Source organism: Hyla sarda, chromosome 1, assembly GCF_029499605.1.
Source record: "Hyla sarda isolate aHylSar1 chromosome 1, aHylSar1.hap1, whole genome shotgun sequence".
NCBI lineage: Eukaryota > Metazoa > Chordata > Amphibia > Anura > Hylidae > Hyla > Hyla sarda.
In genome coordinates this window covers 401,765,374-401,783,801 of record NC_079189.1, presented here as the reverse complement: position 1 = coordinate 401,783,801, position 18,428 = coordinate 401,765,374, and the positions used below count along the sequence as shown (strand labels likewise).

At 47.3% G+C, this 18,428-nt stretch overlaps 1 protein-coding gene across 2 annotated transcripts in view; it reads left to right on the top strand.

Moving 5' to 3' along the window:
- Window positions 1-18,428, top strand: part of LOC130277345 (immunoglobulin superfamily member 1-like) — an 83,084-nt gene that overhangs the window by 4,088 nt on the left and 60,568 nt on the right. The window lies entirely within an intron of this gene.

The window sequence follows — 18,428 nt, the reverse complement described above, 5'->3', positions numbered from 1 at the left end:
GCAGACAATGCCTCTGCAGGTAAGAGGCAGAAGTTTACTGCTCAGGTGCGGGCTCTTAAGGCAAAGGTGGCTGAGGTGGAGGAGGCCAGAAGGAACATTGCTGAGGATGCAGGGTTCTTTAAGGAAAAACTTACTAACAATGAAAGATTTAAAAACCCGCATGCATGTGCAGACAGCCATGAGGACAGCAGTGAGGAGGAAGATGGAGAGGAGGAAGGTGATGGAGAGTCAGGTGAAGCTGTGGAGAGTGAGGGGGATGCTGCCCCTGGTGCATGTGACCCCCAGCCCCCCCAAGATAGCTACCCAGAGCCCTATCAAGTGGCGTTACCTTCCAGTGATGGGGAGATGGAGGATAGCTGTGAAGAGGACGCAGCTAGTGGGGGTTTGCTGAGAGCTATTGTGCAGCAGGAGTCACCTACCCGCTTTGAGGATTTTGCCTTTGGTGAAGATCTTGGCAAGAATGATGTAGTGAAGAAAAGGAAGAAGCAGAAAGTTCAGGAAACGGTATCTTTTGTTTTTCATTCATTCATGCAGTCTGGGCCAGCTGTGAAGTTGGTTCAGGCTGCTGGGCCCCCCAAACTGCCAGACCCCGTTCCTGTCATGGACCGGGGCCAGCAAGGGGGGTACAGCATGGCGTCTGAAAAGGCTGTAGGCGCAATAGATGTGAAGCCCACCCATCCTGCCGGTAGGGAGGGGCAGGATGGGCTCATGGTGGGAAGTGGCGAGGCAAGCTATGCCGCCGCGTGCTCGGGGGGCGGTTCCCCGAGTGCTGTGGGCATTACCGGCGCTGCGGGGCACTCCCCTGTGAGGGGGGGGAGTGTCCAGGCGCCGTTGGCAGAGAATGGTGGGTCCAGGTGCTCGGGGGGCGGTCCTCCGAGTACTATATGTTCTGTGGGCGCTGCGGGGCACTCCTCTGTGAGGGAGGGGAGTGTCCGGGCGTCAGAGTCTGCTGCAGAGCCCGTGCGGACGGGCACAGCTGGCACGATGGGGGCGGAGCTGGGGTGCGTCCGGGGGGGCAGCTCCAGACTCCAGAAGGGACATCGCCCATGGAGAAGGAGCCCTTGGCGTCAACCCCAGCAACAGCTAAGACAGCAAAGAACATTATTAAACCAGCTATACTACAAGTCCCAGCCAGCCCAGAATCTGTTAGGCAGGTAATAAGTGGAGGATGTGAGAATGCTGAGTGTAGTAGTGTTGTGGATGAGAGGAGTGCATGTGGGAGTGTAAGTGGAGTGAATGATGGTGGGACTAGTAGTGGTAAGAGTGGAAAGTCGGGTATGAATGGGAATAAAGATGGGAGTAGTGGTGTGAGTGGCTGTACTAACGGTTCTGGGTCTGGGTCTGGTCTGGCTGCCCCCCCGGTAGTGACTGCTTCTAGGAGCTATGCCAATGTCACTGCCGGGGGTTCAGGGGGGTCCCCGTCTCTGTCCGGCTCTGGAGGCCACTTGCAACAGCGCCTCCTGGAGGCTCTACGCAGGGGCGACAGGTCGATGCGTGCCCACCTCGCTCTAAAGTGGTTGAGCTCCTCCTTCAGATGGAATTCAGGGCAAGTGACATCTTTGCCCTCATTCACCCCTACGGTTCATCCGAGTTTGATGTCAGTTTCGTACGGCCAGAGGGTCTCGAACTCTTCTGGTCAAACTACGAAGTGGCAAAGAACGAGCCCGGCTGGCGGGATTTTGCCGTCAAGGCGATTTCCCGTCAGAACTCTGTCAAGAAAGTTACCGTTTTGACCCGTAACGAGTCACTTTCTTGTTATGACATTATGACCTGGCTTGGACGGTATGGGGATGTGACGGATATGCCCAAGAAAAACTTGGATGAGCACGGGATCTGGTCCGGGGCCTGGACGTTTTCCGTCAAACTCAAGCGTTCAGGGAGTACAGTTGCCCACATTCCGTCAGCCGCCTTCCTTGGATGCGATAGGATCCAGGTCTTCTACCAGGGGCAACCCAAGGTCTGTCACAGGTGTGGCAGCCCCACCCACTTTAGCGCAGCCTGTACTGTGCAGGTCTGCGCTTTGTGTGGTGGGGTGGGTCATCTGGCCGCATCCTGTAGGCAGATCCGGTGCCACCTGTGTGGTGTCCTCGGGCACCCTTTTAGCCGTTGTCCTAGTGCCTTCGCCCGTGCGGCGGCCGTTCCGGCTGAGGAGAGCTGCGAAGTTGCCTCGGCTGGGGAGGGTACGGGCAGGGATGGGGGCACACCAGGGCTAGTGAGGAGGAAAAAAGGCCCTGCCAAACTAAGGCGGGAGGAAAATCGTAGAAGGAGTAGGGAGCTGGAGAGTGCCCAGGTGACGGGGGTAGCTTCAGCCCCTGCTCCTGAAGCTGGCCCTGTAACCGCTGAAGCTCTAGAAGAGAACGTGCTGGATGAGGAGATCAGGAGACTTCACAGAGAGAAAGGCAATATGGCCGACCCTTCCGATTCCTCCCACTATGAAAGTGTGGATGAGGAAAGTGGGGTGAGGCCCAAAAAGAAAGATAAGGGCAAAAGGAAAGGGAGAAAGAAGAGGTCAGAGCCCTCTGAAGTTCCTTGTACTACGGGCCAGGTCCAAAACGGAAGCCTGACTGCCCCCCCTCTGATTGACCTGTCAAACCGATACCTCGTCCTCGATACCATCTCCTCCCCCTCCTTGGAGGGGGAAGGTGAGGACGGGGTGCCTAGGGAGAAGGAGCCTCTGGGGGGAACTGGGCCCTGTCCTGTTGAGGCACCTTCCTCAGAGGGCAGGGCTAGACCGGAGCCGGACAGAGACGGGGACCATATGGATCAATCTGAGTGTAAAAAAAGATCCAAGAGTGGTCCTGCCCTCTCGCCTTCTTCGGGGGATGAGGGGGCAAAAAAGAAGGGAAAGAGAAAGTAAAGGGTGTGGCCGTCTAATTTAATCACCCTGTATGGCGGCACTCACCCCATTGACGCTGGCATCTATTAACTGTGCCAGTATAAAGTCGGATACGGCTAGATTCGCAGCCTTTGATTTTCTCGGCCGTGTTGAAGCCGACATTTTCCTTTTACAGGAGACCAGGCTGTCAGATCTAGCCTCTCTGGTAAAAGCCAGAAGAGAGTGGAGGCGCGGTCCCTCCCACTGGTCTCTTGCGGCTGAGCCGTATAGTGGGGTGGCGGTCCTTTTTACCGCTCCTGTTGAATGCCGACGGGTTATTGAATTAGAAATGGGGAGGTGCCCGATCTTAGATGTCTTCATGAAGGGGCAGGAGCTCCGACTCATTAACATCTACGCGGGGCCGTAAAGATCTCTTTATGAGGATTAAGCCCTTTCTTTTTACGAGTCGGCAAGTGATCTTTGGAGGGGACTTCAATAATGTCACGAGGTCCCAAGATAGGAGAGGCTCCAATGGTCCGCTGACTTGCGATAGTGTGGCACTGATTAGCATAGCTAGAGAAGCTCGCCTAGAGGACGCCCACATCCGGAGCCCCTCGGGCCACGCGGGTTTCACCTATCATCAAGGTAGTCGCAGGTCTAGGATAGATAGGTTTTATTTAAAGGAGGAAGCTGTCTCTTCCGTAGTGTCCGTGGTTGAGGTGGAGTTCTCCGATCACTGTATGATTTTGTTTTCCCTGAATGTTTCAGAGACCCCCCGGATGGGAAAAGGTTATTGGAAGCTGAATTCGTCCCTCCTGGAGGAAGCGGAAGTAAGACAGTCCTTTGAGGATTTTCTTCAGAGCCAGGTACCTTTACTGGGCCTATGTAGTAGTAAGTCAGAGTGGTGGGAGATATTCAAGAAGCGGGTTGCGGGGTTCTTCCGCCAGCTCTCGAGCCTCAGGTCTCTGAACATGTACCGCTTGTATCAGGGTCTGAGGAGGAAACTCGAGCTTCTTGTCTCGACTGGAGGTAGCCGAGAGGATATCTCCAGAGTGAAGTCCTTGCTGATGAGGTGTCAGTACGATAGGCACGCATCTTTGGTTTTTGAGAGGGATTTTGGGAAGTACCGCTCGCCCGACCCTTACAGAAACTGTAAGATGTCAGTGAGTAGTAAAGTCATTTCAGGACTGATTGATAGTACAGGATCTCTGAATCGGTCCAGATCAGGGATCTTGGAGGTTGTCAGATCCTTCTACTCGCACCTCTTGGGAAGGAAGGATCTAGATCGAGACAGGATGTCGGTTTTCCTGACTGAAACCATTCCTGAGCCAGGAGTAGACCCCTCTCTTGATGTTTTGGCAGAAGAAATCAGGGAAGAGGAAGTGAGAATGGCGATCGAGGGGCTTGCCCCTAAGAAGTCGCCAGGTCCGGATGGCTTAACATCCGAGTGGTACAGGACCTTTAAGGAGTCTTTAGCTCCCCTCTTGACTGAGGTATTCAATGAGTGTCTCTCCTCGGGCACTCTGCCGAAGTCAATAAGGAGGTCAGCCCTGATTCTTCTGTCAAAGGGTAAAGATCCTAGCCGTATTGAGAATTGGAGACCCATAGCGCTTCTCAATACGGACAGGAAGCTTCTGGCTAAGATATTGTTTAATCGGCTGGTGAAGTTTGCACCCCGGCTCCTTTCGGGGGCTCAGCACTGCTCTTTTCCAGGCCGAAGCACCTTAAGTGCTGTCCTTAGTGTCAGGGAGGCAGTGGAGCGGAGTAGTGCAGGTCTCTGGAAGGGGTACTTGCTGTCCTTGGATCAGGCCAAAGCATTTGATCGGGTGAACCACGAGTACCTATGGTCCGTCCTCCTGAGATATGGCTTACCAACTACTTTTGTTAATTGGCTTAAGATCTTGTATGCAGGGGCAGAGAGTTTCCCGCTGGTGAACGGTTGGTCTGGCCGCTCTTTTGTGGTGGGGTCCGGAGTCCGTCAGGGTTGTCCTCTGAGCCCGCTTTTTGTTCGCAATCGATCCCTTCGTCCGGAGGGTAGATTGTGGGCCGTTGGCGGGAGTCGGGATGAGTCTGGCGGAGCTTGATGTCGCCCAGAGAGTGGTGGCGTACGCTGACGATGTCACTATTTTCGTCTCCTCAAGAGAGGAGGTCGATGTGGTGATGTCGGAGGTGGACCGCTACTCGGAGGCATCCGGGTCTAAGATCAACCGGGATAAGTGTGAGAGTCTCTGGCTGGGAGGGGGAGACCCCACGTTTGATCTCCCGGACACCCTTCCAGGGCCCCAAGAGTCAGCAAAAGTCTTAGGCATCACATTCGGCCAAGATGATTATCCCACCAAAAACTGGGATGGTAAGCTCCAGGATGCCGCTCAGAAGGTGGACCAGTGGAAGGGTTGGTCTATGACCCTCAGGGAAAGGGTACACCTGATCAAATCATACCTGCTCCCCTTGTTTATCTATCTGGGCAGTGTATGTATCTTGCCAGAAGCTTACTACACTAGGATCTACAGCCTGTTTTTCCAACTGTTATGGGGGAACAGGATGAACCTAGTCAAGAGGGAGGTTACGTACCGCACGAGGAGACTAGGGGGTTTATCTATGGTAAACCCTGTGGTGTTCTTTACGAACACCTTCTTGAAAGCCAACATCGCAAACCTCTGGTCAGAGAGGGCTTCTCCGTGGGTACTCTCCTGCAGGGAATGGTTTCGGCCTTTCTTCCAGGAATGGGAGAGAGGAGGGCGAGTGAAGGACCTCCGTACACCCCATGGATATCTTCCGGCTTACGCTACCCCGACTCTGAAGGCGATACGCCGGTGGGGTCTGGGAGTGTGGGAGATCAGGACCCAGTCAAGGCAGTTCCTTGACAAACGGGTTCTGTTGACCCACTTCCAGAAGCCTCTGGCGCTCAGGGACTGCCCAGGTCAGGATCTGAGGGTGGGGTTGTATCTTTTGAACATGAAAAGGATCCCCCAGAAGTTTTGGGACTTGGCCTGGCGCTGCTTTCAGGGGAAGCTATATGTAAGGGACAACCTGAAGTGTAGGAACTCTGATGACCGGGGATGTCCCCGAGAAGAGTGCGGGGACACGCTGGAAAGCATGGACCACTTCCTGCTTCATTGTCCCTTTAATATAGGGGTTTACAACCGGGTGGGCGCTTCCATCAACTGGAGTCAACTTGCCGGCCTTACCTATCCGGAGTGGGCTTATGGGGCATTCAGGTCCCTGGGTGGCCGAGACCGGGGCACTTTATTCTTAGTTAGTTTAGTGGTTAGGTACTACACGTGGAATGCACGGTGCTTAGTATCTACCCAACAGAAAGTCCTCTCCGAGGTGGAGGTCTGTAGGAACATCACTGGTGACCTCGGGAAGATTAGGTCTTTGGAGTATGGCAGTCTTGGTACCAGTAGGGCTTCTCTCCTATGGAGAGGTTTTTCTTTTGATGTGCCCTAGGTACTAGGCCCTTAAGGTGAAGTACCTTATTTTGGCCAGGGATAGTGTATATATCTTAGGGTGAGTATAGGGTCAGTTTCATGAAGGGATAGTGATAGGGTTAGAGGTTGATAGGGAGAGGAATTTAAATTTAATTTTATCAGGATTGCCATCCTTCTTCCTGGTGGGGGGCTATGCATGTCACCTTAGCCTTTTGTTTTGTTTTCTATGGATGGATTGTAAAGGGCTTGCAGGCAACCAAACTTGGGCCTTGTGGTTTTGGTGTATTGTACTGTTAATATTGCTTTGTTGTAGAGTATGTATATATTGTTTTGTATATATTGTTCTGTTTACATTAGGTGGGTAGGGGTGTATTTTTGGTTGGGTGGGGTTTCTTTTTTGGGGGGGGTGGTGGTGGTGTGTACCCAGGACTGGACTGTTGCAGTGGGTACTATTTTGGGGGTCTGGTATGGGTCAGTTGTGGACAAAAACTGTGACCTATGGACTCTGACCCATGTCCAGAGGGGGTGGTGGGATAGTTTAGTATAGGTTGTTTTTCTGTGTTATTGAGTTAAAAATTTTTTTTGTTTTGTTTTTTTTGTTATGTACATTCTGTATGGTTTTATGTATAGTGGGAATTTTTTTTGTATTTTTTATTATTATTTTTTTTTATTTATTGAAGTTTTATTATTTATATAATGTCATAATTATTTTGAGAGAAAGGCAGTCGGACCAGTTTTCAGTTATTATAGTATAGTGTTAAGAGTACAATACATTTATGTTTGTGTCCCAGTGTGGATTAGTTTTTGTTTGTGGGTATATATATATATATTTTGTTATCCAAGTTGGATTATTTTTGTTAAGGCAGCTAGCCATATTTTTGTTTTTGGGGGGGGGGGGGGGGGGGGGAGTGTGGTTATGTTTCCTAGTTTGGATATTTTTAGTTTTTGATCCAAGCGAGGAAAGCTTTATTTATGTTCATTAGGTATGTGTGTGTGTGTGTGTTGGACTATAGTAGGTAATGATTTATTTATTCATTTATTTTTGGTTTATCTGGGCTGGCCGGTTAGGAAGGTTTAAGTTGTTATTTTGAGACGGATAGTTTGTTTTTATGTTCAGTTTTGTTAATTTTGTTACAGTGAAATGAACTTGTTTTGTGTTTTGTACTTTTATAATAAAAAAGAGTGTCAGCAGAGAGAATTGTAGTCACACAGAAAGGAAATTCAAAAAGAAACAAATTTCCATTGGAACATACAGCAGCTGATACGTACTGGAAGGATTAAGATTTTTTTAATAGAAGTAATTTACAAATCTGTTTAACTTTCTGGCGCCAGTTGATTTAAAAGAAAATGTTTTCCAGTGGAGTACCACGTTAACTGGCCATACACGTTAAAGCCAGTCAAACCCACCGATTTTGGTAGGATCGACTGTCTAAAATGTTTGGTGGTCTGTTGGATTTTAGAGAAGACTCAAGATGAGTCTGGCATGCCCCCCTCTGGAATGTATGCTCAAATCAACCATGTATGTGTGGTGTGCCAGAGATCCGTGAACAGGGACAGAGGTGCTGCCGTTCCCATGAATTGTGGTGAGCATAAGGACATCCCTCTTGTCCTTCTACCTTATCTGACCAGAAACAGGTTTTCCTGGGAAAAGACACGGGACTAACCCCAAGGGATAGGAGTCTGCAGGGGATAAGTTGGAAGGCCTCTTTGATTCTCCCGGACTCTCCCACAATTGACTGTGGATCTGGCGGTGAGGGATGTGAAGAGAGGGATAGTAGTATAAAAGTTATCCACATAAAAGTGGTAACCCTTATCTAGCAATGGGTGCAAAAGGCCCCAAACGACTTTCCCGCTAACACCCAGAGTGGGGGGACATTCTGGGGGTTCAGTACGGGAATCTCGTCCCTCATACACTATAAACTTGCAAGTGTACCCTGAGGTACTCTTGCAAAGTTTATACATCTTCACGCCATACCACGCCCGCTTGGATGGGATGTATTGCCAGAAGCTGAGTCTCCCCTTAAAGCTGATGAAAGACTCATCAATAGCGACCTCCCTTCCAGGGACATAGGCCTCCCAACATTTGGCCCTGAATAATGGGGGACATGCCTCATTATCACCTTAATGCAAACATTTCTGAACGGCCTGTAGGGCAGGGTCTGGTAGAGGAAGTCCCCACTCCAGTATTGCCTGACCTTCGGTTTTTAACTAGGCCCATATGCAGCATGAGGCCCCAAAAGGTCCTCATTTCGGCTGCGTCGACAGGGAACCCTCCACCGGGCCTAGTTAAAGAAGGAGCCCCGGTTTGCGGCGACAAACTGTTGGGCTCAGTCCAGATAAGTTCACTGGTACCAAGCACCAGTGAACTTGGCTTGGGGGGGCTTGACTAGTATGAGCGCTAGCGGGACTCATACCAGCATGGGGCACAGGGTGCTTGACTACCTGCCCTACCCTAACCCGCCCTAAACCTCCCTAACCCACAACCAAATTGAACAAAAATATAAAAATGTAAAATAAAACTAAACCAAAAATAAAGAAAACAAAAGTTTATTTAAAAAATAAAAAAGACTTCTAGCGCAAAAAGCCCTGCTCCAAAAAAAAAAAAAAGGGTTTACCAATAAGTGGTGTGCACACTGATTTGCGTTTGGTGACAGCAGGGGGCGCAGAAGTCAGTGGGGGGTTCGGCCACTCAGCCAAGAACAGTGGCTGGTGGCACATACACAGACCCTGACACAAAAAAACGAAGAAAAAATAAAAAACGCCAAAACCCCAAAAAAGCACCCTCCTGAACCAAAAAAAAAGCTGATCTGTGATAAATCACTGACAGTGGTGGGGCAGGCCGCACACACAGGTACAGTCCGTGCACACAGCACAGGCCTGCTACTGGTGGCACAGACCGCCTAACTGGTGCAAAAAAAAAAAAAAAAAACGCTGGGGGCAGACCGCAGTGACTCTTTAGGGCCCAGGTCACGTAGCTAAAGGGGCTGCGGATCCACGGACACCTACAGATGGATCTTTTTCTAACTCCTAAGAAACTGTCCCTGCCTAACAAAAGCTGTCCCTGCAATCCAATGTGCCAAGGGACACAGAAAGGGTGCCAGGGGGCACTTTTAACACTGTGAGGGGGGAGAAGCAGCACGGGGCTCCATCCTGCAAACCACCAGAACACAAAATGGTGGGCAGAAAGGCGCAACAAGCTCCTCCCCCTCCCCATACTGCTGTAATTGGTACAGTCACTACAACCGACCAATCACAGCTGTCCTGGGGGGGGGGGGGGGTGGCAACACTGACACCTCCCAGGACAGTATGGAGGTGTATTACACCACTGGTCATCCTCCTTTTCTGGGTCATTGGGAATGACCCGGAATCGCCACAGATTGTCAGTCTCAATATGGGGGGGGGGTCTCAGGACCCCCCTCGGTAATGTGCCAGGATGCCTGCGTCCCCAAGAGGTTAAATCAACTGGTGCCAGAACGTTAAACAGATTTGTAAATGACTTCTATTTAAAAATCTTAATCCTTCCAGTACTTATCAGCTGCTGTATACTACAGAGGAAATTATTTTCTTTTTAAACTTTAACCCCTTAAGGACCGAGCCCTTTTTCACCTTAAGGACCAGAGCATTTTTTGCAATTCTGACCACTGTCACTTTAAACATTAATAACTCTGGAATGCTTTTAGTTATCATTCTGATTCCGAGACTGTTTTTTCGTGACATATTCTACTTTAACTTAGTGGTAAAATTTTGTGGTATCTTGCATCCTTTCTTGGTGAAAAATCCCCAAATTTGATGAAAAAAAAGAAAATTTTGCATTTTTCTAACTTTAAAGCTCTCTGCTTGTAAGGAAAATGGATATTCAAAATAATTTTTTTTTGGGTTCACATATACAATTTGTCTACTTTATGTTTGCATCATAAAATTTATGAGTTTTTACTTTTGGAAGACACCAGAGGGCTTCAAAGTTCAGCAGCAATTTTACAATTTTTCACAAAATTTTCAAACTCGCTATTTTTCATGGACCAGTTCAGGTTTGAAGTGGATTTGAAGGGTCTTCATATTAGAAATACCCCATAAAGGACCCCATTATAAAAACTACACCCCCAAAAGTATTCAAAATGATATTCAGTAAGTGTATTTACCCTTTAGGTGTTTCACAGGAATAGCAGCAAAGTGAAGGAGAAAATTCAAAATCTTCATTTTTTACATTCGCATGTTCTTGTAGACCCAATTTTTTAATTTTTGCAAGGGATAAAAAGGAGAAAATTTTTGCTTATATTTGAAACCCAATTTCTCTCGAGTAAGCACATACCTCATATGTCTATGTTAATTGTTCAGTGGGCGCAGTAGAGGGCTCAGAAGGGAAGGAGCGACAAATGGTTTTTGGGGGGCATGTCACCTTTAGGAAGCCCCTATGGTGCCAGGACAGCAAAAAAAAAACATGGCATACCATTTTGGAAACTAGACCCCTCAGGGAACGTAAAAAGGGGTAAAGTGAACCTTAATACGCTACAGGTGTTTCACGACTTTTGCATATGTAAAAAAAAAATTTTTTTTTTACCTAAAATGCTTGGTTTCCCAAAAATTTTACATTTTTAAAAAGGGTAATAGCAGAAAATACCCCCCAAAATTTGAAACCCAATTTCTCCCGATTCAGAAAACACCCCATATGGGGGTGAAAATTGCTCTGCTGGCGCACTACAGGTCTCAGAAGAGAAGGAGTCACATTTGGCTTTTTGAAAGCAAATTTTGCTCTGGGGGCATGTCGCATTTCGGAAGCCCCTATGGTGCCAGGACAGCAAAAAAAAAAAACATGGCATACCATTTTGGAAACTAGACCCCTCAGGGAACGTAACAAGGGGTTAAGTGAACCTTTATACCCCACAGGTGTTTCATGACTTTTGTATATGTAAAAAAAAAAATATTTTTTTTACCTAAAATGCTTGTTTTCCCAAAAAATTTGACATTTTTAAAAAGGGTAATAGCAGAAAATCCCCCCCCCCAAAATTTGAAGCCCAATTTCTCCCGAGTACGGCGATACCCCATATGTGACCCTAAACTGTTGCCTTGAAATACGACAGGGCTCCAAAGTGAGAGCGCAATGTGCATTTGAGGCCTAAATTAGGGACTTGCATAGGGGTGGACATAGGGGTATTCTACGCCAGTGATTCCCAAACAGGGTGCCTCCAGCTGTTGTAAAACTCCCAGCATGCCTAGACAGTCAGTGGCTATCTGGCAATGCTGGGAGTAGTTGTTTTGCAACAGCTGGAGGCTCCGTTCTGGAAACAGTGGCGTACCAGACGTTTTTCATTTTTATTGGGGAGGGGGGCTGTGTAGGGGTATGTGTATATGTAGTGTTTTTTACTTTTTATTTTGTGTTAGTGTAGTGTAGTGTTTTTAGGGTACAGTCGCACGGGCGGGGGGTTCACAGTAGTTTCTCGCTGGCAGCTTGAGCTGCAGCAGAAAATTTGCCGCAACTCAAACTTGCAGCCGGATACTTACTGTAATCCTCCGCCCATGTGAGTGTACCCTGTACGTTCACATTGGGGGGGGGGAAACATCCAGCTGTTGCAAAACTACAACTCCCAGCATGTACGGTCTATCAGTGGATGCTGGGAGTTGTAGTTTTGCAACCGCTGGAGGCTCCGTTTTGGAAACAGTGGCGTACCAGACGTTTTTAATTTTTATTGGGGAGGGGGGCTGTGTAGGAGTATGTGTATATGTAGTGTTTTTTACTTTTTATTTTATTTTGTGTTAGTGTAGTGTTTTTATGGTACAGTCGCACGGGCGGGGGGTTCACAGTAGTTTCTCGCTGGCAGTTTGAGCAGCGGCAGAAAATTTGCCGCAACTCAAACTTGCAGCCGGATACTTACTTTAATCCTCCGCCCAAGTGAGTGTACCCTGTACGTTCACACGGTGGGGGAGGGGAAATACCTCCAGCTGTTGCAAAACTACAACTCCCAGCATGTACGGTCTATCAGTGCTTGCTGGGAGTTGTAGTTTTGCAACAGCTGGAGACACACAGGTTGTGAAACACCGAGTTTGGTAACAAACTCAGTGTTTTGCAACCAGTGTGCCTTCAGCTGTTGCAAAAGCTACAACCCCCAGCATGCATAAGGGCATGCTGGGTCCTGTAGTTATGCAACAGCCGGAGGCATACTACATTGGCTGGGGATGCTGGGGATTGTAGTAATGCAACAGCTGGAGACACACTGGTTTGCTATTTAACTCAGTGTGCCTTCAGCTGTTGCAAAACTACAACTCTCAGCAGTCACCGACAGCCAACGGGCATGCTGGGAGTTGTAGTTATGCAACCACCAGATGCACCACTACAACTCCCAGCATGCACTTTAGCTGATTGTGCAAGCTGGGAGTTGTAGTTATACAACAGCTGAAGGTACACTTTTCCATAGAAAGAATGTGCCTCCAGCTGTTGCAAAACTACAAGTCACAGTATGCCCATGAGGGCATGCTGGTAGTTGTGGTGGTCTGCCTCCTGCTGTTGCATAACTACAGCTCCCAGCATGCCCTTTTTGCATGCTGGGAGCTGTTGCTAAGCAACAGCAGGAGGCTGTCACTCACCTCCTGCTGCTGCTCCACGATGCTGCCGCACAGGTCAGTCCCTCGCCGCCACCGTCGCTCCTGGGGCCCCGATCCCAACATCCCGTCTCTGATGGCCCCGATCAGCCAGTAATTCCGGGTCATCGGGTCACTGGACACCCGATTGACCCGGAATCAGCCGCAGATCGCTGGACTGAATTGTCCAGCGATCTGCGGCAATCGCCGACATGGGGGGACATAATGACCCCCCTGGGCGATATGCCGGGATGCCTGCTGAACGATTTCAGCAGGCATCCGGCCCCGGCTCCCCTCCGGCTAGTGGCGGGGGCCGGAAATGCTCAGGGCGTATCCATACGCCCTCGGTCCTTAAGGACTTGGAAACGGGGGCGTATGGATACGCCCTATGTCCTTAAGGGGTTAACCCCTTAAGGACTCAGCCCATTTTGGCCTTAAGGACACAGACAATTAAATTTTTACGTTTTCATTTTTTCCTCCTCGCCTTCTAAAAATCATAACTCTTTTATATTTTCATCCACAGACTAGTATGGGGCTTGTTTTTTGCGCAACCAGTTGTCCTTTGTAATGACATAACTCATTATATCATAAAATGTATGGCGCAACCAAAAAACACTATTTTTGTGGGGAAATTAAAACGAAAAACGCAATTTTGCTAATTTTGGAAGGTTTTGTTTTCACGCCGTACAATTTATGGTAAAAGTGACGTGTGTTCTTTATTCTGAGGGTCAATACGATTAAAATGATACCCATTATTATATACTTTTATATTATTGTTGCGCTTAAAAAAAATCACAAACTTTTTAACCAAATTAGTACGTTTATAATCCCTTTATTTTGATGACCTCTAACTTTTTTATTTTTCCGTATAAGTGGCGGTATGGGGATCATTTTTTGCGCCATGATCTGTACTTTTTTTTTATACCACATTTGCATATAAAAAACTTTTAATACATTTTTTATAATTTTTTTTTTAATAAAATGTATTAAAAAAGTAGGAATTTTGGACTTTTTTTATTTTTTTTCGTTCACGCCGTTCACCGTACGGGATCATTAAGATTTTATTTTAATAGTTCGGACATTTACGCACGCGGCGATACCAAATATGTCTATAAAAAATGTTTTTTACGCTTTTTGGGGGTAAAATAGGAAAAAACGGACGTTTTACTTTTTTATTGGGGGAGGGGATTTTTCACTTTTTTTTTACTTTTACCTTTACATTTTTTTACATTTTTTTTTACACTTGAATAGTCCCCATAGGGGACTATTCATAGCAATACCATGATTGCTAATACTGATCTGTTCTATGTATAGGACATAGAACAGATCAGTATTATCGGTCATCTCCTGCTCTGGTCTGCTCGATCACAGACCAGAGCAGGAGATGCCGGGAGCCGCACGGAGGAAGGTGAGGGGACCTCCGTGCGGCGTTATGAATGATTGGATCCCCGCAGCAGCGCTGCGGGCGATCCGATCATTCATTTAAATCGCGAACCGCCGCAGATGCCGGGATCTGTATTGATCCCGGCACCTGAGGGGTTAATGGCGGACGCCCGCGAGATCGCGGGCGTCGGCCATTGCCGGCGGGTCCCTGGCTGCGATTAGCAGCCGGGATCAGCCGCGCATGACACGGGCATCGCTCCGATGCCCGCGGTTATGCTTAGGACGTAAATGTACGTCCTGGTGCGTTAAGTACCACCTCACCAGGACGTACATTTACGTCCTGCGTCCTTAAGGGGTTAAAGGGGGTATTCCAGGCAAAACCTTTTTTTTATATATATCAACTGGCTCCGGAAAGTTCAACAGATTTGTAAATTACTTCTATTAAAAAAAAAAATCTTAATCCTTCCATTAGTTATTAGCTTCTCAAGATTTCTGTCTAACTGCTCAATGATGATGTCACGTCCAGGGAGCTGTGCATGATGGGAGAATATCCCCATAGGAACTGCACAGCTCCCGGGACATGAGTCATCAGAGAGCAGTTAGACAGAAAACAACAACTCAACTTCAGAAGCTAATAACTATTGGAAGGATTAAGATTTTTTAATAGAAGTAATTTACAAATCTGTTTAACTTTCTGGAGCCAGTTGATATATAAAAAAAAAGTTTTGGCCTGGAATACTCAGTCCTTTTATGCAATTCTGACCGCTGTCGCTTTATGCATTAATAACTCTGGGATGCTTTTACCTTTTACTCTTATTCCGAGTATGGTTTTTCGTGACATATTCCACTTTAACATACTGGTAAATTTTCGTTGTTACTTGCATCCTTCCTTGGTAAAAAAAAATCCCCAAATTTCATGAAAATTTAGAAAATTTAGCATTTTTCTAACTTTGAAACTTTCTGCTTGTAAGCAAAATGGACATTCCAAATAAATTATATATTGATTCACTAATACAATATGTCTACTTTATGTTGGCATTAGGGATCGACCAATTATCGGTTTGGCCGATATTATCGGCCGAAATTCACGATTTTGGACATTATCGGTATCTGCTGATAATCCGATAATGCACCGCCCCCCGCCCCACGCCAACCGCACCGCGCCGTCGCTGCTGCTGCCCCATTACCTCCCCATCCCCGGTTTTATAATTACTTGTTCCCGCGGCCCGGGGTCTGCACTACTTCTGGCTCCTGCGGTGTCCTGCGTTACGTTGTGCACTGCGCAATGACGAGTGACGTCCTCAACGCGACGTCACCGTCAGTGCGCACATTGACAGCTCAAGACGCCGCAGAAGCCAGAAGTAATGCGGACCCTGGGAACAGGTAATTATAAAACCGTGGGTGGGGGAGGCGATGGGGCAGCGGCGGTGGTTGGTTGGACTAAATAAAGATCGTCAGGGGGAGAGAAGCGGGCGGCGGCGGTCTCTGGGCAGAGGATAGGCAAGGGGGGCAGCTGCGGTAGTTGGACTCAGGAGGACCCCAGGACAGGCAGGGGGAGAGAAGCGGGTGGCGGCAGCAGTCTCTGGCACCGCAAAAGCCGCTGCAGTTCATTGATATAAAGTGCCCATTTTATGAATATTTATCAGAGGTAAAATTTGTAACCTAATTTCTCTCGAGTAAGGAAATACCTCATGTGTGTATGTCAAGTGTTCAGCGTGTGCACTAGAGGGCTCAGAAGCGAAGGAGCGACCATGGGATTTTGGAGAGTCAATTTTGCTGAAATGGTTTTTGGGGGGCATGTCGCATTTAGGAAGCCCCTATGGTGCCAGAACAGCAAAATAAACCCACATGGCATACTATTTTGGAAACTACATCCCCCGAGGAACATGGAATTTAACAAGGGTTATAGTGAGCCTTAACATCCCACAGGTGTTTGAAGACTTTTGGTTAAAGTCGGATGTGTAAATTAATTTTTTTTTCACTAAAATGCAGTTTTTTACCCAAATTTTAAATTTTTACAAGGGGCAATAGGAGAAAATTTCCCTCAAAATGTTTAACCCCATTTCTAGTATGGAATTACCCCATGTGTGAACATCAAGTGCTCTGCTGGTGCATTACAATGCTCAGAAGAGAAGTCACATTTGGCTTTTGGAAAGCAGATTTTTCAGATTTTTTTTTTTGGGGGGGGGCATGTCGCATTTAGGAAGCCCCTATGGTGCCAGAACAGCAATTAAAAAAAAAACACATGGCATACTATTTTGGAAACTACACCCCTCAAGGAATGTAACAAGGGGTACAGTGAGCCTTAACACCCCACAGGTGTTTGACGACTTTTCATTAAATTCGGATGTGTAGATGAAAATTTATTTTTTTCTCCCTAATATGCTGTTTTTTCCCCAAATTTTTTATTTTTACAAGGGGTAATAGGAGAAAGTGCCCCCCACAATTTGTAACCCCATTCATTCTGAGTATGGAAATACCCCACATGTGGATGTAAATTACTCTGTGGTCGAACTACAATGCTGAGAAGAGGAGGAGTGCCATTGAGCTTTTGGAGAGAGAATTTGTTTGGAATGGTAGTCAAGGGCCATGTGGATTTACAAAGCCCCATGGTGCCACAACACAGTTGACCCCCCCCCCCCCCACATGTGACCCCATTTTGGAAACTATACCCCTTACAGAATTTAATAAGGGGTGCAGTGAGTATTTACACCCCACTGGCATTTGACAGATGTTTGGAACAGTGGGCTGAGCAAATGAAAAATTACATTTTTCATTTTCACGGACCACTGTTCCAATCATCTGTCAGACACCTGTGGGGCGTAAATGCTCACTGTACCCATTATTACATTACATGAGGGGTGTAGTTTCCAAAATAGGGTCACCTGTGGGGGGGGGGGCATTGTTCTATTGTTCTGGCACCTTAGGGGCTTTGTAAACACACTTGGCCTTCAATTCATGACAAATTTTCTCTCCAAAAGCCCAATGGCTTAACATCCACATATGGGGTATGTTCTTACTCTGAAGAAATGGAGTTAAAAATTTTGGGGGGCTTTTTTCGTATTTTCCCTTATGAAAATTAAAAAATGTGGGTAACAACAGCATTTTAGTGAAAAATTTAAACGTTAACGAAAATCGTCAAACACCTATGGGGTGTTAAGGCTCACTATACCCTTTGTTACGTTCCGAGAGGGGTCTCGTTTCCAAAATGGGGTCACATGTGAACTGCTGTAAAATCAGCCACCCCTGTGCAAATCACCAATTTAGGCCTCAAATGTACATAGTGCGCTCTCACTCATGAGCCCTGTTGTGCGCCCAAAGAACATTTTACGCCCACATAATGGGTATTTTCGTAATCAGGAGAAATTGTGTTACAAATTTTGGAGGGTCTTTTTGTATGGGGCAACACCAGCATGTTAGTGTAAAAAATATCTTTTTTTACAATAACATACAAGTGTAGACCCCAACTTTACCTTTTCATAAGGGGTAAAAGGAGAAAAAGCCCCCCAAAATTTGTTAGACGGTTTCTCTCGAGTATGGAAATACCCCATATGTGGCACTAAATTGTTGCCTTGAAATACGACAGAGCTCCGAAGTAAGAGAGCGCCATTCGCATTTGAGGCCTAAATTAGGGATTTGCAGAGGGACGGACCTGGATGCAAGAATTAATTACAGTCCGATCCCAAAATTACCATACGGCAGTGTTTCCCAAACAGGGTGCCTCCAGCTGTTGCTCCAGGAGTTGTTGTTTTGCAACAGCTGGAGGCTCCATTTTTTATTTGTGGCGAACTGTGTAGGGGTATATGTATATGAAGTGTTTTACTTTTAATTTTGTGTAGTGTAGTGTTTTTAGGGTACATTCACACGGGCGGGGATTTACAGCGAGTCTCCAGCTGGGAGTTTGTGCTGCAGCGGAAAATTGACTGTAAACCCCCGCCCATGTGAATGTACCCTGTACATTCACATGGGGGGGGGGGGGGGGGTGGTAAACTGCAACTCCCTGCATGCCCTTTGGCTGTCCGTGCATGCTGGGGGTTTAGTTATGCAACAGCTGGAGGCACACTGATTGCAAAACACCAATAGTTACTTAACTCAGTGTTTCGCAATCAATGTGCCTCTCAGCATGCACGGACAGCCAAAGGGCATGTTGGGACTTGTAGTTATGCAACAGCTAGAGGCACACTACTGCAACTCCCAGCATGCCCTTTGGCTGTCTGTGCATACTG